This window comes from Meles meles, chromosome 17, assembly GCF_922984935.1.
Source record: "Meles meles chromosome 17, mMelMel3.1 paternal haplotype, whole genome shotgun sequence".
NCBI classification, from domain to species: Eukaryota; Metazoa; Chordata; class Mammalia; order Carnivora; family Mustelidae; genus Meles; species Meles meles.
This window is the reverse complement of record NC_060082.1, coordinates 5752751-5772191: the sequence shown is the minus strand read 5'-3', so window position 1 is coordinate 5772191 and position 19441 is coordinate 5752751. Positions and strand designations below refer to the sequence as shown.

Below are 19441 nucleotides of genomic sequence, written 5' to 3'. Positions count from 1 at the left end.
CTGCCCCTGCCCCGACGCCCCTTCCCTTCCTCTCCGCTTCGCTGGCCCAGGGGACCAAACTCAACCCACACCCCAAGGCCCCGGGCCCGCCTACACGCTCTCCTTGCCCCTTTGCTCTTCAAGACCTCAGCACCCGGGGCCCTTCCGGCACTGCCGCCACGGCCCCCCCACCACCACACACCCACCCGCCCCGCAGCGCGCCCACGCGGGCGCCTCGCCCCACCTCCACGCCTTTCGCCACACTTGCTCGCTCCCTGCCTCACTCCACCCACGGCCCCAAGGTTCTCCTCTCTTGGCAAAACCAGGAGCCATGAACTTGCCACCCCTAGCGCTGATACATCCCATTCCCCCACAGGGACCCTCACAAACTCTCTTGGACGCACCCCCGGCAGCCGCCCCGCCCCCCCCCCCCGCACCTCCCCCCCCCACCCCCGTCCCCAGCCCCCTGCGCTCTATATCCTGTCGCTGCCCCAGCGAGGCCCACTCCGCCGGGCTCCCAACCCGAAGACCACCGCCGGCACCAAGCTCCCCCTCCAGCACCGCCAACCTTCCCTTCTCGGCAACAGCAGCAGCCGTGGCAGTGGCGGCGGAGCCACCAAGCCCACCAGCGTGGCAGCGCCTGGACCGCTGCCAGCACCAGGGCCAGCACCCCTGCGGCCGCCGCCAACGCCACCACCGCCACCTGCAGGACCAAGCCCACCGCCACCACACCGCCACGGGCTCCGTGGCCAACAGCACTCAAGTCCTTCACCATCACCGACGCCGTCACCGACGCCGTCACCAACTGGACCCCGTCCAGCTCCAGCGTATCGCCGCGGGCATCCGTGCCAACGGCGCCCAGTCCTCCACCGTCCGTTCGGCCACCCCGCGCCCCACCCAGTCCACCACCCATCCCCAGTACCAGCGGCGGCAGGACCTAGACCACCATCGCCACGCCGGCTCCCGCACCGCCGCCCACAGCACTGCCTCCTTCACCGTCCCGCCGCCATCAGCAGCACGACCGGGTCCACCGTGTGACCCGTGCAGCAGCATAGGCTTCGTCACCAACAGCACCGAAGTCCTCCTCCTCCTCCCACTCCACCGCCACCACCCCGGCACGGACAGCACGGCCCACGGTTCCGACGCCGGCCCCGTCCCCGCCACCGCCGAGGTCGCCGCCGCCGCCAGGACCATCGACACCACCACCACGGCAGCTCGCGGACCGTCACCGATGGACGGCAAAGGTCCACCACTACCGTCCTCACCCGGTCGCTCACACCCAGCAACACGAGGACCAGCGCAGCCTGCGCCGCCGCCCCTGCCAGCCCCTCCTGCCCCAACATCCCCACACCTGTCCCCGGCCTCCACGGCCCCTCCTAGCCACGTCCTGATCCGGGGGAAATGATCCAGCGTCGCCTTGGTGCCTTTGGCCTCTCGGAATCCCAACCCCAGGACGACCCCCGAGACGTGACCTGTCGTCCCGATGACAGGCGGTTGAGATCTCCAGGGGGCGGTGGATCTCCCCTCAGACGCGCCCCCCCCACCCACCACCGCTAGGCCTGGTCCCAGATGCGGTCTGCTCACTCTGTCTGTTGCCCTTGCCTGCCTGCCCGCCCGCCCGCCCGCTTCCCACCCACGCCCCTTGGACCCCACCCATGGGCCCCACGCCACCACCCAGCACGGTCCCAGCAAAGCACAGCAGAGCAGAGCAGAGCACAGCAGAGCAGTCTTTGCCGCCCCCCACACCTCCTCCTCCTGGGTCCTTCCCACCACGGGGGAGCCTCCAGCCCTCTCGCAGGGCACCGGGGCACGCTCCCCACCACTCGCCACCCGCCTGCTGCTCCCGCCAGCCTCCGGTCTCCACCCGCCCCTTGTAGCCCCCACCCACCTCTCACCCTCAAGGCCGGCACTCGGTCTCCGCCTCCCACGGGATCCTCAGGCACACTCCGCCCCTCTGTGCCCTCCCCTCCCTCGCATCTCATTCTCCTGCACAGGTGCACACACGTGCCGGGCAAGGAGCTGGGCAAGGGGCCCCTGCCGCCCCAAGCCTCTGCAGAGACCCTGCCCGAGTGGCCAGCCACGGTCTCCCCCGGGTCCCACCAGACCCACGGTTCCTCGCCCCGCTCCTCCCCCGTCAACACACACACCCGTGCTGCTCCCAGACCTCCCCTCTTTCTGGGATCCTTTTCACCCTGTGCCCTCACCCCCGTGGGAGGCCACCCAGGGCAGCCAACACCTTGATCCTGCCCTATCCCCCTCCGCCGCTGACTCGACCCCCCACCCCCACACAGCCACCCCCACGCGAGGGTGCAGAGGGGCCTTCCTGGGACGACGGGAAGGATCTGGGCGCTCACAGGGGCTCCTTCCCACCGCTGCCCCGACCTCATCCCGGTCCTGCGGGTGGGCTGCTGTGGCAGGTTGGGGCGGCGCACGGGCTGTCCGCTGGGGCTCTGTAGGAGACCGTCTCTGAGTGGACCGCAAACCCCCTGCGGACGAGGGGTGCGAGCGCTGGCGGGAAGGAGACTGTGCCCTGTGACTGAGCCGGAGGAGCATCCGCACAAGAGGACACCCCGGGGAACGGGGTGGAGAGAGGGGCGGAGGAGATCGGGGCTAGGTGGGCCCGAAGGCGCCCGTGGGAAAGACCGGAGGGGAAGACAGGTGTTGCAGGGAACACCCTGGCCACTTTGCCTTGGATTCAGGCGACTGGTGACGCGGTTGGCCCCAAGCCCACCCTGTGTGTGCGTCCGGTGTGCCTCCACCGCCTCGCAGCGGCAGGGCTGTTGGCTTCTCCCCGGCGGCCTTCTGCATCTCCCCGCTCGCCAACCTCCGCTGCCCGGGGGCCGGGCTACCCGGACGCGCCCAGATTCGCTTTGCCCACTCCACGTGCCGGGCGCCGCGGTGTGCCTCTCTGCTCCCATCCCGGCTGGAGCCCGCCACCCAGGTGACCCACACCCGCCGGCGCCGGGGAGACGCCGCCAGCCCCGGGGGTGGCCGGTGCTGTGGAAGCTGGCCCCAGCGGTGGCTGGCCCGAGGGTGGGGGGCGAGGGAGGGGACCAGGGGCTCCAGCAGGTGACCCGACTCCCACTCCCACCGCCCCCTCCTCTTCAAGGCACCCACGCCGCCAACTAGCACCTCAGGAAGCAGCAAGGGGTCGCTGGTCACGGGCGGCCCCGGTGTGCCGCGGGAGAGTCCAAGTCCCTGCGGTGGCCGTCCGTCCCGGCGTCTGTTGGGGGCCCCTCCGCGGGGACAGAGGCGGCCGCGGCCTCTGGGGTGGTGTCCGAGGGGCGAAGGGGGGGCGCGGGGGCAGGTGAGCGTCCAGGGGAGGCGCGGAAGTCCCACCCCACCTGCGAGGCCAAAAGGCTTGGCCTGGCCGACGCGACAGGGCAAGGCTCGGGCTGGACGGGGCGGCTGGCCTGGTGCGGGCGCCCTGGCCACGGGGCCAGGGAGAAGCCATGGAGCTTGGGCTAAAAGGGGGTGCGTGCCGATGCGCTGCGGAGGTGGGTAGGCCGAGAGGAAGAAGAAAGGCTTCCCTGACCGGGAATCGAACCCGGGCCGCGGCGGTGAGAGCGCCGAATCCTAACCACTAGACCACCAGGGAGCGTCGGGTGCCGCGCCTGGCCCGCACCCCCTGGACCCGGCGCCTCCATCCCACCCGCTCGCCTCTGCTTGGGCTCCGGGGCCCCTGCCTGGCCACCGCCAGCCACCCCCCCGCCCTGCCAATCCGCCTGCCCCGCTGGCAGCGCCCTCAAAACGCCGTGCGCCTCCTCCCCTGCCACCGGCGCTCAACCTGCGGACCCGCTCCGGCCGCCTCAGCACCGCAGCGCGCCGGCCTCGGGGGCGCTCCGGGCTCCCGGCTGCCATGGGGCCTGGCCACCGGGGCCCTGGAGACGCGCAAAAGGTTGGCCAGCTGCGTTGGCCGGGAATCGAACCCGGGTCAACTGCTTGGAAGGCAGCTATGCTCACCACTATACCACCAACGCTGCACAGCCCGGGCCGCCCCCAGACGCCGGCCCAGGGTTCGCCCCGGCGTCTGCACGCGGCTCTGGTCACCGCCTCGGCGGCCCAGCGCGCCGCGGCCCTGCCCCGACGACCCGCCGGTCCACAGCGCCGCGCAGCTGCTCGCGCCAGCAGAGGCCGCCCGGCGTCCCACCCGCGCCAGCCCCACGCGGCTGGGCGGCTCCCCGGGCCCGCCCGCCACCCGCCCTTGGGGGGCGCTCCGGGGACCACCCCCGCCCCCACCACGCCCCCTCTGCCGGCCGGGAAACCCCGTCCCCCGAGATCCGCCTCCCTCCCGCCACGCGCTCGCCCCGGCCCTTCTCCACAGGCTGCTGGGTGAGGCCACATCCCGCGCCCACGGAGGACCCCACCCAGCCGCGGCCCACCCGTCCCCCGCGTCCCGCCCCGTCCCGTCCGGTCCCCTCCATCCGTCCTCCGCCCCCGCCCCGCCCAGACCGGGCGGCGTCCAATAACCGGGGAGCCCGGGGTGGCCCGGGCACGACGGAAGGCCCTGGCTGGGCTGTGGCGAGCCCGCCGGCGCGCCGCCCCGACGCCGAGGAAGGCAAAAGGGTGGCGGTGGTCGACGGTGAGCAGGCCGGGCGGCCGTCGTGGCCCTGGCGGCCTCTGGCCGCACGCCGGAGGGAGGAGGACAAGGGCCCTGGCGGGGCAAGCGTTTGCGCGGAGCGGGGGCGGCGCCGGCGGCGCCCAAAAAGGGCGTCTCGCCTCGCCTCCCCGTCGGGGAATCGAACCCCGGTCTCCCGCGTGACAGGCGGGGATACTCACCACTATACTAACGAGGACGGCGGCGGCCGTCCGGCCGCCCGACCCCTCTCCGCCTGCCTGCCCACGCCTACCCCTGCCCTCGACGCCCTGCTTTCCACAGGCGCCCGCCGCGGGCCGCACCGGACCCGACCCCAAACCAACGTCGTCCGCCGTCCCAGCAGCCCCCCTGCCCGGCTCGGGACGGACCCCGGACCCGGACGCCGGCCCAACACTCCCAGCGCGCCACGGCCTCTGCCCTGCCGGGCGCGGATCGCGCGGGGAGAAGCCGCCCCACAGGACAAGCGAGGCTGCGACCAGGAGGACGGGCGCCCAGGAAGGGCAGAGGCCGAGGAGGGAGAGGGGGAGGAGCTGGGGGCGGCGGCGAGAGAGGCGGGCCCGACGCCGCCCTCTGGGCGCGCGCCGGGGGATGTGCGAGGGCGGCGGCGGCGGCGGCGCGCGTCCCGTCCCTGGCGCAGCCACACCGCCGCCAGCCAGCGGCAGCCTTCGCGCCGGGTCCCAGCCAGGCGAGCGGCGACGCGCCCAGCCCCGCCGTCAGGATGGCCGAGCGGTCTAAGGCGCTGCGTTCAGGTCGCAGTCTCCCCTGGAGGCGTGGGTTCGAATCCCACTCCTGACAGGCCCACCTTTTGGCCTGCCCTACCAGGGCACGGGACCCCGCGGGCCTGGGCCACGCCCTCCGGCAAGCCCTGTCCTTGCCTGGCGGGCCGCTGCGGCCCTACACCCCGGCGCAAGGGGCCCAGGACGGAGCTCGGACGCCTGGACCCTCCGGACCACAGGCTTGGCGCGCACACGCCCTCGTCCACCCTCTCGCGCGCCTCTCTCACCTGATCCCACAGCCGCAGGCCTGGGCAACTCCCTCCTCGCCCGCTTGCCGAGGGCTGCGTTCTTGCCCCTCCCACCGGCCCCTGCAGACCAGCGGCGTGCGCCAGTGCCGAAAGCCCTCCGCCCTCGCTTCTCCCGCCCACGGGTGCCCGCTGAACAGTGCTTCGCTCTCAGAGCCCTGCGCTTCCGCCACCAGGAGCACGGTGGGGGACGAGCACCCTGCCCTTCCCGCCCGGCCCCCGTTCCATTCTCGCCACACCCCACTCAGGTGGCCCGCGCTGCCCTGGACGCCTTACCCTGGCCACACCCGCCTGCCTCCGGCCGGGGACCCAGGCCGCCCAGCCATCTGCTCGCGGGCCCACCACACGGCCCTGCCTTCGGTGGGCCTGGCCCAGGAGTCCAACCCGGCATGAGTGCTCCGCCGAGCGCTGGGCGGAAGGAAGCCCTGCATCCCCAGGCCTCCCACCTGGGCGCCCCAAGCCCGGCCCCCCCCCCCCGGCCTGGACCCGAGGACCCCAGCGGCGCTCCCTCACCGCGCTCCCTGTCCGCCAGATAGCCAGCAGCCCCGAGCGGCCGAGGGCTCCTGCCTCTCCACCACCGGCCCGAGTTGGACCCCCAGGGAGAGCTGCGGGCCAGAGCTCAGACCCTCAGCGCTCCTCGGCCACGCTCGCGGCGCTCCGGGGCCTCCATCTCCTACACACGACACGCGTGCGGCGCGCACGAGCCCCCGCGGACACCCACCCAACCACCCCCACACACCCACCCACACTCACGCCACCCCATGGCACCCCACGTGTGCGCACACTCAACCGCAGCTCCGTTCCCCAGCCCCGCGGGATCGCGCCCACGCGGCACGGGCGGGAAAGCCATCCGCCAAAGGGCCTGTGGGTCCGGCGGAGAGTAGCCGCCCAAGGGAACGGCGGTGCTCAGCTGCACCTGCCCCAGATGATCGCCCGCGCTGGGTGGGGTTGGGGTTCTGGCCGGGCTTGGCCCTGGCGGCGGCCCTGGACCAGGGAGAAAAGGCAGGAGGAGCCTAGTCCGCCTCCGGGCGACTGTGCCTCGCTCGGCCCATCTCTGCCGCGGCCGCCGCTCCCAAGCGCTCTAGACGTGCGTGCAGCCTCCTCTCTGGACCACGCGGCCGCCTCCTGCTCCAGCGGAACAGGAGGCTCACACGACTGGCTCTGGCCCTGGTCCTGACCCCCGCCCTGGCCCTGGCCCTGGTCCTGACCGCCGCCCTGGCCCTGGCCCTGGCCCTGGCCCTGGCCCTGGCCCTGGCCCTGGCCCTGGCTCCGGTTCTGGCCCTGGCTCCGGCCCGGACCGCTGTTTGGAGCCGTCGGTTGACCACCGCCATCGGTGCATGGGTGGTTCAGTGGTAGAATTCTCGCCTGCCACGCGGGAGGCCCGGGTTCGATTCCCGGCCCATGCAGCACGCCGTCCCCTTTTGGCCCTGCAGCCCCAGCGCACAGAAGGGCTTCCTCTCTCCCCGGCTGGAGCCCGCTGGCCTCAGCCAGCTCGGCTCCTTCCCGGGAGCCCTGCCCCTGCCCCGACGCCCCTTCCCTTCCTCTCCGCTTCGCTGGCCCAGGGGACCAAACTCAACCCACACCCCAAGGCCCCGGGCCCGCCTACACGCTCTCCTTGCCCCTTTGCTCTTCAAGACCTCAGCACCCGGGGCCCTTCCGGCACTGCCGCCACGGCCCCCCCACCACCACACACCCACCCGCCCCGCAGCGCGCCCACGCGGGCGCCTCGCCCCACCTCCACGCCTTTCGCCACACTTGCTCGCTCCCTGCCTCACTCCACCCACGGCCCCAAGGTTCTCCTCTCTTGGCAAAACCAGGAGCCATGAACTTGCCACCCCTAGCGCTGATACATCCCATTCCCCCACAGGGACCCTCACAAACTCTCTTGGACGCACCCCCGGCAGCCGCCCCGCCCCCCCCCGCACCTCCCCCCCCCCACCCCCGTCCCCAGCCCCCTGCGCTCTATATCCTGTCGCTGCCCCAGCGAGGCCCACTCCGCCGGGCTCCCAACCCGAAGACCACCGCCCCCTCCTCTTCAAGGCACCCACGCTGCCAACTAGCACCTCAGGAAGCAGCAAGGGGTCGCTGGTCACGGGCGGCCCCGGTGTGCCGCGGGAGAGTCCAAGTCCCTGCGGTGGCCGTCCGACCCGGCGTCTGTTGGGGGCCAGTCCGCGGGGACAGAGGCGGCCACGGCATCTGGGGTGGTGTCCGAGGGTGAAGGGGGGGCGCGGGGGCAGGTGAGCGTTCGGGGGAGGCGCGGAAGTCCCACCCCACCTGCGAGGCCAAAAGGCTTGGTGCCGGCGGTGGTCTTCGGGCTGGGAGCCCGGCGGAGTGGGGGGGGACGGGCGGGGGGGGCGGGGCGGCTGCCGGGGGTGCGTCCAAGAGACTTTGTGAGGGTCCCTGTGGGGGAATGGGATGTATCAGCGCTATGGGTGGCAAGTTCATGGCTCCTGGTTGTTCCAAGAAAGGAGAACCTTGGGGCCGTGGGTGGAGTGAGGCAGGGAGCGAGCAAGTGTGGCGAAAGGCGTGGAGGTGGGGCGAGGCGCCCGCGTGGGCGCGCTGCGGGGCGGGTGGGTGTGTGGTGGTGGGGGGACCGTGGCGGCAGTGCCGGAAGGGCCCCGGGTGCTGAGGTCTTGAAGAGCAAAGGGGCAAGGAGAGCGTGTAGGCGGGCCTGGGGCCTTGGGGTGTGGGTGGAGTTTGGTCCCCTGGGCCAGCGAAGCGGAGAGGAAGGGAAGGGGCGTCAGGGCAGGGGCAGCGCTCCCGGGAAGGAGCCGAGCTGGCTGAGGCCAGCGGGCTCCAGCCCGGGAGAGAGGAAGCCCTTCTGTGCGCTGGGGCTGCAGGGCCAAAAGGGGACGGCGTGCTGCATGGGCCGGGAATCGAACCCGGGCCTCCCGCGTGGCAGGCGAGAATTCTACCACTGAACCACCCATGCACCGATGGCGGTGGTCAACAGACGGCTCCAAACAGCGGTCCGGGCCGGAGCCAGGGCCAGAACCGGAGCCAGGGCCAGGGCCAGGGCCAGGGCCAGGGCCAGGGCGGCGGTCAGGACCAGGGCCAGGGCCAGGGCGGGGGTCAGGACCAGGGCCAGAGCCAGTCGTGTGAGCCTCCTGTTCCGCTGGAGCAGGAGGCGGCCGCGTGGTCCAGAGAGGAGGCTGCACGCACGTCTAGAGCGCTTGGGAGCGGCGGCCGCGGCAGAGAAGGGCCGAGCGAGGCACAGTCGCCCGGAGGCGGACTAGGCTCCTCCTGCCTTTTCTCCCTGGTCCAGGGCTGCCGCCAGGGCCAAGCCCGGCCAGAACCCCAACCCCACCCAGCGCGGGCGATCATCTGGGGCAGGTGCAGCTGAGCACCGCCGTTCCCTTGGGCGGCTACTCTCCGCCGGACCCACAGGCCCTTTGGCGGATGGCTTTCCCGCCCGTGCCGCGTGGGCGCGATCCCGCGGGGCTGGGGAACGGAGCTGCGGTTGAGTGTGCGCACACGTGGGGTGCCATGGGGTGGCGTGAGTGTGGGTGGGTGTGTGGGGGTGGTTGGGTGGGTGTCCGCGGGGGCTCGTGCGCGCCGCACGCGTGTCGTGTGTAGGAGATGGAGGCCCCGGAGCGCCGCGAGCGTGGCCGAGGAGCGCTGAGGGTCTGAGCTCTGGCCCGCAGCTCTCCCTGGGGGTCCAACTTGGGCCGGTGGTGGAGAGGCAGGAGCCCTCGGCCGCTCGGGGCTGCTGGCTATCTGGCGGACAGGGAGCGCGGTGAGGGAGCGCCGCTGGGGTCCTCGGGTCCAGGCCGGGGGGCCGGGCTTGGGGCGCCCAGGTGGGAGGCCTGGGGATGCAGGGCTTCCTTCCGCCCAGCGCTCGGCGGAGCACTCATGCCGGGTTGGACTCCTGGGCCAGGCCCACCGAAGGCAGGGCCGTGTGGTGGGCCCGCGAGCAGATGGCTGGGCGGCCTGGGTCCCCGGCCGGAGGCAGGCGGGTGTGGCCAGGGTAAGGCGTCCAGGGCAGCGCGGGCCACCTGAGTGGGGTGTGGCGAGAATGGAACGGGGGCCGGGCGGGAAGGGCAGGGTGCTCGTCCCCCACCGTGCTCCTGGTGGCGGAAGCGCAGGGCTCTGAGAGCGAAGCACTGTTCAGCGGGCACCCGTGGGCGGGAGAAGCGAGGGCGGAGGGCTTTCGGCACTGGCGCACGCCGCTGGTCTGCAGGGGCCGGTGGGAGGGGCAAGAACGCAGCCCTCGGCAAGCGGGCGAGGAGGGAGTTGCCCAGGCCTGCGGCTGTGGGATCAGGTGAGAGAGGCGCGCGAGAGGGTGGACGAGGGCGTGTGCGCGCCAAGCCTGTGGTCCGGAGGGTCCAGGCGTCCGAGCTCCGTCCTGGGCCCCTTGCGCCGGGGTGTAGGGCCGCAGCGGCCCGCCAGGCAAGGACAGGGCTTGCCGGAGGGCGTGGCCCAGGCCCGCGGGGTCCCGTGCCCTGGTAGGGCAGGCCAAAAGGTGGGCCTGTCAGGAGTGGGATTCGAACCCACGCCTCCAGGGGAGACTGCGACCTGAACGCAGCGCCTTAGACCGCTCGGCCATCCTGACGGCGGGGCTGGGCGCGTCGCCGCTCGCCTGGCTGGGACCCGGCGCGAAGGCTGCCGCTGGCTGGCGGCGGTGTGGCTGCGCCAGGGACGGGACGCGCGCCGCCGCCGCCGCCGCCCTCGCACATCCCCCGGCGCGCGCCCAGAGGGCGGCGTCGGGCCCGCCTCTCTCGCCGCCGCCCCCAGCTCCTCCCCCTCTCCCTCCTCGGCCTCTGCCCTTCCTGGGCGCCTGTCCTCCTGGTCGCAGCCTCGCTTGTCCTGTGGGGCGGCTTCTCCCCGCGCGATCCGCGCCCGGCAGGGCAGAGGCCGTGGCGCGCTGGGAGTGTTGGGCCGGCGTCCGGGTCCGGGGTCCGTCCCGAGCCGGGCAGGGGGGCTGCTGCGACGGCGGACGACGTTGGTTTGGGGTCGGGTCCGGTGCGGCCCGCGGCGGGCGCCTGTGGAAAGCAGGGCGTCGAGGGCAGGGGTAGGCGTGGGCAGGCAGGCGGAGAGGGGTCGGGCGGCCGGACGGCCGCCGCCGTCCTCGTTAGTATAGTGGTGAGTATCCCCGCCTGTCACGCGGGAGACCGGGGTTCGATTCCCCGACGGGGAGGCGAGGCGAGACGCCCTTTTTGGGCGCCGCCGGCGCCGCCCCCGCTCCGCGCAAACGCTTGCCCCGCCAGGGCCCTTGTCCTCCTCCCTCCGGCGTGCGGCCAGAGGCCGCCAGGGCCACGACGGCCGCCCGGCCTGCTCACCGTCGACCACCGCCACCCTTTTGCCTTCCTCGGCGTCGGGGCGGCGCGCCGGCGGGCTCGCCACAGCCCAGTCAGGGCCTTCCGTCGTGCCCGGGCCACCCCGGGCTCCCCGGTTATTGGACGCCGCCCGGTCTGGGCGGGGCGGGGGCGGAGGACGGATGGAGGGGACCGGACGGGACGGGGCGGGACGCGGGGGACGGGTGGGCCGCGGCTGGGTGGGGTCCTCCGTGGGCGCGGGATGTGGCCTCACCCAGCAGCCTGTGGAGAAGGGCCGGGGTGAGCGCGTGGCGGGAGGGAGGCGGATCTCGGGGGACGGGGATTCCCGGCCGGCAGAGGGGGCGTGGTGGGGGCGGGGGTGGTCCCCGGAGCGCCCCCCAAGGGCGGGTGGCGGGCGGGCCCGGGGAGCCGCCCAGCCGCGTGGGGCTGGCGCGGGTGGGACGCCGGGCGGCCTCTGCTGGCGCGAGCAGCTGCGCGGCGCTGTGGACCGGCGGGTCGTCGGGGCAGGGCCGCGGCGCGCTGGGCCGCCGAGGCGGTGACCAGAGCCGCGTGCAGACGCCGGGGCGAACCCTGGGCCGGCGTCTGGGGGCGGCCCGGGCTGTGCAGCGTTGGTGGTATAGTGGTGAGCATAGCTGCCTTCCAAGCAGTTGACCCGGGTTCGATTCCCGGCCAACGCAGCTGGCCAACCTTTTGCGCGTCTCCAGGGCCCCGGTGGCCAGGCCCCATGGCAGCCGGGAGCCCGGAGCGGCCCCGAGGCCGGCGCGCTGCGGTGCTGAGGCGGCCGGAGCGGGTCCGCAGGTTGAGCGCCGGTGGCAGGGGAGGAGGCGCACGGCGTTTTGAGGGCGCTGCCAGCGGGGCAGGCGGATTGGCAGGGCGGGGGGGTGGCTGGCGGTGGCCAGGCAGGGGCCCCGGAGCCCAAGCAGAGGCGAGCGGGTGGGATGGAGGCGCCGGGTCCAGGGGGTGCGGGCCAGGCGCGGCACCCGACGCTCCCTGGTGGTCTAGTGGTTAGGATTCGGCGCTCTCACCGCCGCGGCCCGGGTTCGATTCCCGGTCAGGGAAGCCTTTCTTCTTCCTCTCGGCCTACCCACCTCCGCAGCGCATCGGCACGCACCCCCTTTTAGCCCAAGCTCCATGGCTTCTCCCTGGCCCCGTGGCCAGGGCGCCCGCACCAGGCCAGCCGCCCCGTCCAGCCCGAGCCTTGCCCTGTCGCGTCGGCCAGGCCAAGCCTTTTGGCCTCGCAGGTGGGGTGGGACTTCCGCGCCTCCCCTGGACGCTCACCTGCCCCCGCGCCCCCCCTTCGCCCCTCGGACACCACCCCAGAGGCCACGGCCGCCTCTGTCCCCGCGGAGGGGCCCCCAACAGACGCCGGGACGGACGGCCACCGCAGGGACTTGGACTCTCCCGCGGCACACCGGGGCCGCCCGTGACCAGCGACCCCTTGCTGCTTCCTGAGGTGCTAGTTGGCGGCGTGGGTGCCTTGAAGAGGAGGGGGCGGTGGGAGTGGGAGTCAGGTCACCTGCTGGAGCCCCTGGTCCCCTCCCTCGCCCCCCACCCTCGGGCCAGCCACCGCTGGGGCCAGCTTCCACAGCACCGGCCACCCCCGGGGCTGGCGGCGTCTCCCCGGCGCCGGCGGGTGTGGGTCACCTGGGTGGCGGGCTCCAGCCGGGATGGGAGCAGAGAGGCACACCGCGGCGCCCGGCACGTGGAGTGGGCAAAGCGAATCTGGGCGCGTCCGGGTAGCCCCGCCCCCGGGCAGCGGAGGTTGGCGAGCGGGGAGATGCAGAAGGCCGCCGGGGAGAAGCCAACAGCCCTGCCGCTGCGAGGCGGTGGAGGCACACCGGACGCACACACAGGGTGGGCTTGGGGCCAACCGCGTCACCAGTCGCCTGAATCCAAGGCAAAGTGGCCAGGGTGTTCCCTGCAACACCTGTCTTCCCCTCCGGTCTTTCCCACGGGCGCCTTCGGGCCCACCTAGCCCCGATCTCCTCCGCCCCTCTCTCCACCCCGTTCCCCGGGGTGTCCTCTTGTGCGGATGCTCCTCCGGCTCAGTCACAGGGCACAGTCTCCTTCCCGCCAGCGCTCGCACCCCTCGTCCGCAGGGGGTTTGCGGTCCACTCAGAGACGGTCTCCTACAGAGCCCCAGCGGACAGCCCGTGCGCCGCCCCAACCTGCCACAGCAGCCCACCCGCAGGACCGGGATGAGGTCGGGGCAGCGGTGGGAAGGAGCCCCTGTGAGCGCCCAGATCCTTCCCGTCGTCCCAGGAAGGCCCCTCTGCACCCTCGCGTGGGGGTGGCTGTGTGGGGGTGGGGGGTCGAGTCAGCGGCGGAGGGGGATAGGGCAGGATCAAGGTGTTGGCTGCCCTGGGTGGCCTCCCACGGGGGTGAGGGCACAGGGTGAAAAGGATCCCAGAAAGAGGGGAGGTCTGGGAGCAGCACGGGTGTGTGTGTTGACGGGGGAGGAGCGGGGCGAGGAACCGTGGGTCTGGTGGGACCCGGGGGAGACCGTGGCTGGCCACTCGGGCAGGGTCTCTGCAGAGGCTTGGGGCGGCAGGGGCCCCTTGCCCAGCTCCTTGCCCGGCACGTGTGTGCACCTGTGCAGGAGAATGAGATGCGAGGGAGGGGAGGGCACAGAGGGGCGGAGTGTGCCTGAGGATCCCGTGGGAGGCGGAGACCGAGTGCCGGCCTTGAGGGTGAGAGGTGGGTGGGGGCTACAAGGGGCGGGTGGAGACCGGAGGCTGGCGGGAGCAGCAGGCGGGCGGCGAGTGGTGGGGAGCGTGCCCCGGTGCCCTGCGAGAGGGCTGGAGGCTCCCCCGTGGTGGGAAGGACCCAGGAGGAGGAGGTGTGGGGGGCGGCAAAGACTGCTCTGCTGTGCTCTGCTCTGCTCTGCTGTGCTTTGCTGGGACCGTGCTGGGTGGTGGCGTGGGGCCCATGGGTGGGGTCCAAGGGGCGTGGGTGGGAAGCGGGCGGGCGGGCGGGCAGGCAGGCAAGGGCAACAGACAGAGTGAGCAGACCGCATCTGGGACCAGGCCTAGCGGTGGTGGGTGGGGGGGCGCGTCTGAGGGGAGATCCACCGCCCCCTGGAGATCTCAACCGCCTGTCATCGGGACGACAGGTCACGTCTCGGGGGTCGTCCTGGGGTTGGGATTCCGAGAGGCCAAAGGCACCAAGGCGACGCTGGATCATTTCCCCCGGATCAGGACGTGGCTAGGAGGGGCCGTGGAGGCCGGGGACAGGTGTGGGGATGTTGGGGCAGGAGGGGCTGGCAGGGGCGGCGGCGCAGGCTGCGCTGGTCCTCGTGTTGCTGGGTGTGAGCGACCGGGTGAGGACGGTAGTGGTGGACCTTTGCCGTCCATCGGTGACGGTCCGCGAGCTGCCGTGGTGGTGGTGTCGATGGTCCTGGCGGCGGCGGCGACCTCGGCGGTGGCGGGGACGGGGCCGGCGTCGGAACCGTGGGCCGTGCTGTCCGTGCCGGGGTGGTGGCGGTGGAGTGGGAGGAGGAGGAGGACTTCGGTGCTGTTGGTGACGAAGCCTATGCTGCTGCACGGGTCACACGGTGGACCCGGTCGTGCTGCTGATGGCGGCGGGACGGTGAAGGAGGCAGTGCTGTGGGCGGCGGTGCGGGAGCCGGCGTGGCGATGGTGGTCTAGGTCCTGCCGCCGCTGGTACTGGGGATGGGTGGTGGACTGGGTGGGGCGCGGGGTGGCCGAACGGACGGTGGAGGACTGGGCGCCGTTGGCACGGATGCCCGCGGCGATACGCTGGAGCTGGACGGGGTCCAGTTGGTGACGGCGTCGGTGACGGCGTCGGTGATGGTGAAGGACTTGAGTGCTGTTGGCCACGGAGCCCGTGGCGGTGTGGTGGCGGTGGGCTTGGTCCTGCAGGTGGCGGTGGTGGCGTTGGCGGCGGCCGCAGGGGTGCTGGCCCTGGTGCTGGCAGCGGTCCAGGCGCTGCCACGCTGGTGGGCTTGGTGGCTCCGCCGCCACTGCCACGGCTGCTGCTGTTGCCGAGAAGGGAAGGTTGGCGGTGCTGGAGGGGGAGCTTGGTGCCGGCGGTGGTCTTCGGGTTGGGAGCCCGGCGGAGTGGGCCTCGCTGGGGCAGCGACAGGATATAGAGCGCAGGGGGCTGGGGACGGGGGTGGGGGGGGGAGGTGCGGGGGGGGGGGGGCGGGGCGGCTGCCGGGGGTGCGTCCAAGAGAGTTTGTGAGGGTCCCTGTGGGGGAATGGGATGTATCAGCGCTAGGGGTGGCAAGTTCATGGCTCCTGGTTTTGCCAAGAGAGGAGAACCTTGGGGCCGTGGGTGGAGTGAGGCAGGGAGCGAGCAAGTGTGGCGAAAGGCGTGGAGGTGGGGCGAGGCGCCCGCGTGGGCGCGCTGCGGGGCGGGTGGGTGTGTGGTGGTGGGGGGGCCGTGGCGGCAGTGCCGGAAGGGCCCCGGGTGCTGAGGTCTTGAAGAGCAAAGGGGCAAGGAGAGCGTGTAGGCGGGCCCGGGGCCTTGGGGTGTGGGTTGAGTTTGGTCCCCTGGGCCAGCGAAGCGGAGAGGAAGGGAAGGGGCGTCGGGGCAGGGGCAGGGCTCCCGGGAAGGAGCCGAGCTGGCTGAGGCCAGCGGGCTCCAGCCGGGGAGAGAGGAAGCCCTTCTGTGCGCTGGGGCTGCAGGGCCAAAAGGGGACGGCGTGCTGCATGGGCCGGGAATCGAACCTGGGCCTCCCGCGTGGCAGGCGAGAATTCTACCACTGAACCACCCATGCACCGATGGCGGTGGTCAACCGACGGCTCCAAACAGCGGTCCGGGCCGGAGCCAGGGCCAGAACCGGAGCCAGGGCCAGGGCCAGGGCCAGGGCCAGGGCCAGGGCCAGGGCCAGGGCCAGGGCGGCGGTCAGGACCAGGGCCAGGGCCAGGGCGGGGGTCAGGACCAGGGCCAGAGCCAGTCGTGTGAGCCTCCTGTTCCGCTGGAGCAGGAGGCGGCCGCGTGGTCCAGAGAGGAGGCTGCACGCACGTCTAGAGCGCTTGGGAGCGGCGGCCGCGGCAGAGATGGGCCGAGCGAGGCACAGTCGCCCGGAGGCGGACTAGGCTCCTCCTGCCTTTTCTCCCTGGTCCAGGGCCGCCGCCAGGGCCAAGCCCGGCCAGAACCCCAACCCCACCCAGCGCGGGCGATCATCTGGGGCAGGTGCAGCTGAGCACCGCCGTTCCCTTGGGCGGCTACTCTCCGCCGGACCCACAGGCCCTTTGGCGGATGGCTTTCCCGCCCGTGCCGCGTGGGCGCGATCCCGCGGGGCTGGGGAACGGAGCTGCGGTTGAGTGTGCGCACACGTGGGGTGCCATGGGGTGGCGTGAGTGTGGGTGGGTGTGTGGGGGTGGTTGGGTGGGTGTCCGCGGGGGCTCGTGCGCGCCGCACGCGTGTCGTGTGTAGGAGATGGAGGCCCCGGAGCGCCGCGAGCGTGGCCGAGGAGCGCTGAGGGTCTGAGCTCTGGCCCGCAGCTCTCCCTGGGGGTCCAACTCGGGCCGGTGGTGGAGAGGCAGGAGCCCTCGGCCGCTCGGGGCTGCTGGCTATCTGGCGGACAGGGAGCGCGGTGAGGGAGCGCCGCTGGGGTCCTCGGGTCCAGGCCGGGGGGGGGGGGGCCGGGCTTGGGGCGCCCAGGTGGGAGGCCTGGGGATGCAGGGCTTCCTTCCGCCCAGCGCTCGGCGGAGCACTCATGCCGGGTTGGACTCCTGGGCCAGGCCCACCGAAGGCAGGGCCGTGTGGTGGGCCCGCGAGCAGATGGCTGGGCGGCCTGGGTCCCCGGCCGGAGGCAGGCGGGTGTGGCCAGGGTAAGGCGTCCAGGGCAGCGCGGGCCACCTGAGTGGGGTGTGGCGAGAATGGAACGGGGGCCGGGCGGGAAGGGCAGGGTGCTCGTCCCCCACCGTGCTCCTGGTGGCGGAAGCGCAGGGCTCTGAGAGCGAAGCACTGTTCAGCGGGCACCCGTGGGCGGGAGAAGCGAGGGCGGAGGGCTTTCGGCACTGGCGCACGCCGCTGGTCTGCAGGGGCCGGTGGGAGGGGCAAGAACGCAGCCCTCGGCAAGCGGGCGAGGAGGGAGTTGCCCAGGCCTGCGGCTGTGGGATCAGGTGAGAGAGGCGCGCGAGAGGGTGGACGAGGGCGTGTGCGCGCCAAGCCTGTGGTCCGGAGGGTCCAGGCGTCCGAGCTCCGTCCTGGGCCCCTTGCGCCGGGGTGTAGGGCCGCAGCGGCCCGCCAGGCAAGGACAGGGCTTGCCGGAGGGCGTGGCCCAGGCCCGCGGGGTCCCGTGCCCTGGTAGGGCAGGCCAAAAGGTGGGCCTGTCAGGAGTGGGATTCGAACCCACGCCTCCAGGGGAGACTGCGACCTGAACGCAGCGCCTTAGACCGCTCGGCCATCCTGACGGCGGGGCTGGGCGCGTCGCCGCTCGCCTGGCTGGGACCCGGCGCGAAGGCTGCCGCTGGCTGGCGGCGGTGTGGCTGCGCCAGGGACGGGACGCGCGCCGCCGCCGCCGCCGCCCTCGCACATCCCCCGGCGCGCGCCCAGAGGGCGGCGTCGGGCCCGCCTCTCTCGCCGCCGCCCCCAGCTCCTCCCCCTCTCCCTCCTCGGCCTCTGCCCTTCCTGGGCGCCCGTCCTCCTGGTCGCAGCCTCGCTTGTCCTGTGGGGCGGCTTCTCCCCGCGCGATCCGCGCCCGGCAGGGCAGAGGCCGTGGCGCGCTGGGAGTGTTGGGCCGGCGTCCGGGTCCGGGGTCCGTCCCGAGCCGGGCAGGGGGGCTGCTGGGACGGCGGACGACGTTGGTTTGGGGTCGGGTCCGGTGCGGCCCGCGGCGGGCGCCTGTGGAAAGCAGGGCGTCGAGGGCAGGGGTAGGCGTGGGCAGGCAGGCGGAGAGGGGTCGGGCGGCCGGACGGCCGCCGCCGTCCTCGTTAGTATAGTGGTGAGTATCCCCGCCTGTCACGCGGGAGACCGGGGTTCGATTCCCCGACGGGGAGGCGAGGCGAGACGCCCTTTTTGGGCGCCGCCGGCGCCGCCCCCGCTCCGCGCAAACGCTTGCCCCGCCAGGGCCCTTGTCCTCCTCCCTCCGGCGTGCGGCCAGAGGCCGCCAGGGCCACGACGGCCGCCCGGCCTGCTCACCGTCGACCACCGCCACCCTTTTGCCTTCCTCGGCGTCGGGGCGGCGCGCCGGCGGGCTCGCCACAGCCCAGCCAGGGCCTTCCGTCGTGCCCGGGCCACCCCGGGCTCCCCGGTTATTGGACGCCGCCCGGTCTGGGCGGGGCGGGGGCGGAGGACGGATGGAGGGGACCGGACGGGACGGGGCGGGACGCGGGGGACGGGTGGGCCGCGGCTGGGTGGGGTCCTCCGTGGGCGCGGGATGTGGCCTCACCCAGCAGCCTGTGGAGAAGGGCCGGGGCGAGCGCGTGGCGGGAGGGAGGCGGATCTCGGGGGACGGGGTTTCCCGGCCGGCAGAGGGGGCGTGGTGGGGGCGGGGGTGGTCCCCGGAGCGCCCCCCAAGGGCGGGTGGCGGGCGGGCCCGGGGAGCCGCCCAGCCGCGTGGGGCTGGCGCGGGTGGGACGCCGGGCGGCCTCTGCTGGCGCGAGCAGCTGCGCGGCGCTGTGGACCGGCGGGTCGTCGGGGCAGGGCCGCGGCGCGCTGGGCCGCCGAGGCGGTGACCAGAGCCGCGTGCAGACGCCGGGGCGAACCCTGGGCCGGCGTCTGGGGGCGGCCCGGGCTGTGCAGCGTTGGTGGTATAGTGGTGAGCATAGCTGCCTTCCAAGCAGTTGACCCGGGTTCGATTCCCGGCCAACGCAGCTGGCCAACCTTTTGCGCGTCTCCAGGGCCCCGGTGGCCAGGCCCCATGGCAGCCGGGAGCCCGGAGCGCCCCCGAGGCCGGCGCGCTGCGGTGCTGAGGCGGCCGGAGCGGGTCCGCAGGTTGAGCGCCGGTGGCAGGGGAGGAGGCGCACGGCGTTTTGAGGGCGCTGCCAGCGGGGCAGGCGGATTGGCAGGGCGGGGGGGTGGCTGGCGGTGGCCAGGCAGGGGCCCCGGAGCCCAAGCAGAGGCGAGCGGGTGGGATGGAGGCGCCGGGTCCAGGGGGTGCGGGCCAGGCGCGGCACCCGACGCTCCCTGGTGGTCTAGTGGTTAGGATTCGGCGCTCTCACCGCCGCGGCCCGGGTTCGATTCCCGGTCAGGGAAGCCTTTCTTCTTCCTCTCGGCCTACCCACCTCCGCAGCGCATCGGCACGCACCCCCTTTTAGCCCAAGCTCCATGGCTTCTCCCTGGCCCCGTGGCCAGGGCGCCCGCACCAGGCCAGCCGCCCCGTCCAGCCCGAGCCTTGCCCTGTCGCGTCGGCCAGGCCAAGCCTTTTGGCCTCGCAGGTGGGGTGGGACTTCCGCGCCTCCCCTGGACGCTCACCTGCCCCCGCGCCCCCCCTTCGCCCCTCGGACACCACCCCAGAGGCCGCGGCCGCCTCTGTCCCCGCGGAGGGGCCCCCAACAGACGCCGGGACGGACGGCCACCGCAGGGACTTGGACTCTCCCGCGGCACACCGGGGCCGCCCGTGACCAGCGACCCCTTGCTGCTTCCTGAGGTGCT

General features: G+C 73.6%; 15 non-coding genes across 15 annotated transcripts; 8 read left to right on the top strand and 7 right to left on the bottom strand.

The window, feature by feature from the left end:
- Positions 1–3505: 3505 nt before the first annotated feature.
- Positions 3506–3577, bottom strand: TRNAE-CUC. The gene has a single exon. It is a non-coding gene; the product is annotated as a tRNA-Glu (tRNA).
- A 310-nt stretch (positions 3578–3887) lies between these two features.
- TRNAG-UCC lies at positions 3888–3959 on the bottom strand. Its single transcript has one exon. It is a non-coding gene; the product is annotated as a tRNA-Gly (tRNA).
- A 744-nt stretch (positions 3960–4703) lies between these two features.
- Positions 4704–4775, bottom strand: TRNAD-GUC. Its single transcript has one exon. It is a non-coding gene; the product is annotated as a tRNA-Asp (tRNA).
- Positions 4776–5288: 513 nt separating this feature from the next.
- On the top strand, positions 5289–5371 carry TRNAL-CAG. Its single transcript has one exon. It is a non-coding gene; the product is annotated as a tRNA-Leu (tRNA).
- A 1561-nt stretch (positions 5372–6932) lies between these two features.
- Positions 6933–7003, top strand: TRNAG-GCC. The gene has a single exon. It is a non-coding gene; the product is annotated as a tRNA-Gly (tRNA).
- Positions 7004–8458: 1455 nt separating this feature from the next.
- On the bottom strand, positions 8459–8529 carry TRNAG-GCC. The gene has a single exon. It is a non-coding gene; the product is annotated as a tRNA-Gly (tRNA).
- Positions 8530–10066: 1537 nt separating this feature from the next.
- Positions 10067–10149, bottom strand: TRNAL-CAG. The gene has a single exon. It is a non-coding gene; the product is annotated as a tRNA-Leu (tRNA).
- Positions 10150–10662: 513 nt separating this feature from the next.
- TRNAD-GUC lies at positions 10663–10734 on the top strand. The gene has a single exon. It is a non-coding gene; the product is annotated as a tRNA-Asp (tRNA).
- Positions 10735–11478: 744 nt separating this feature from the next.
- Positions 11479–11550, top strand: TRNAG-UCC. Its single transcript has one exon. It is a non-coding gene; the product is annotated as a tRNA-Gly (tRNA).
- Positions 11551–11860: 310 nt separating this feature from the next.
- TRNAE-CUC lies at positions 11861–11932 on the top strand. The gene has a single exon. It is a non-coding gene; the product is annotated as a tRNA-Glu (tRNA).
- Positions 11933–15543: 3611 nt separating this feature from the next.
- TRNAG-GCC lies at positions 15544–15614 on the bottom strand. The gene has a single exon. It is a non-coding gene; the product is annotated as a tRNA-Gly (tRNA).
- A 1562-nt stretch (positions 15615–17176) lies between these two features.
- TRNAL-CAG lies at positions 17177–17259 on the bottom strand. The gene has a single exon. It is a non-coding gene; the product is annotated as a tRNA-Leu (tRNA).
- A 513-nt stretch (positions 17260–17772) lies between these two features.
- On the top strand, positions 17773–17844 carry TRNAD-GUC. The gene has a single exon. It is a non-coding gene; the product is annotated as a tRNA-Asp (tRNA).
- A 744-nt stretch (positions 17845–18588) lies between these two features.
- Positions 18589–18660, top strand: TRNAG-UCC. Its single transcript has one exon. It is a non-coding gene; the product is annotated as a tRNA-Gly (tRNA).
- A 310-nt stretch (positions 18661–18970) lies between these two features.
- Positions 18971–19042, top strand: TRNAE-CUC. Its single transcript has one exon. It is a non-coding gene; the product is annotated as a tRNA-Glu (tRNA).
- The last annotated feature ends 399 nt before the right edge of the window (positions 19043–19441 follow it).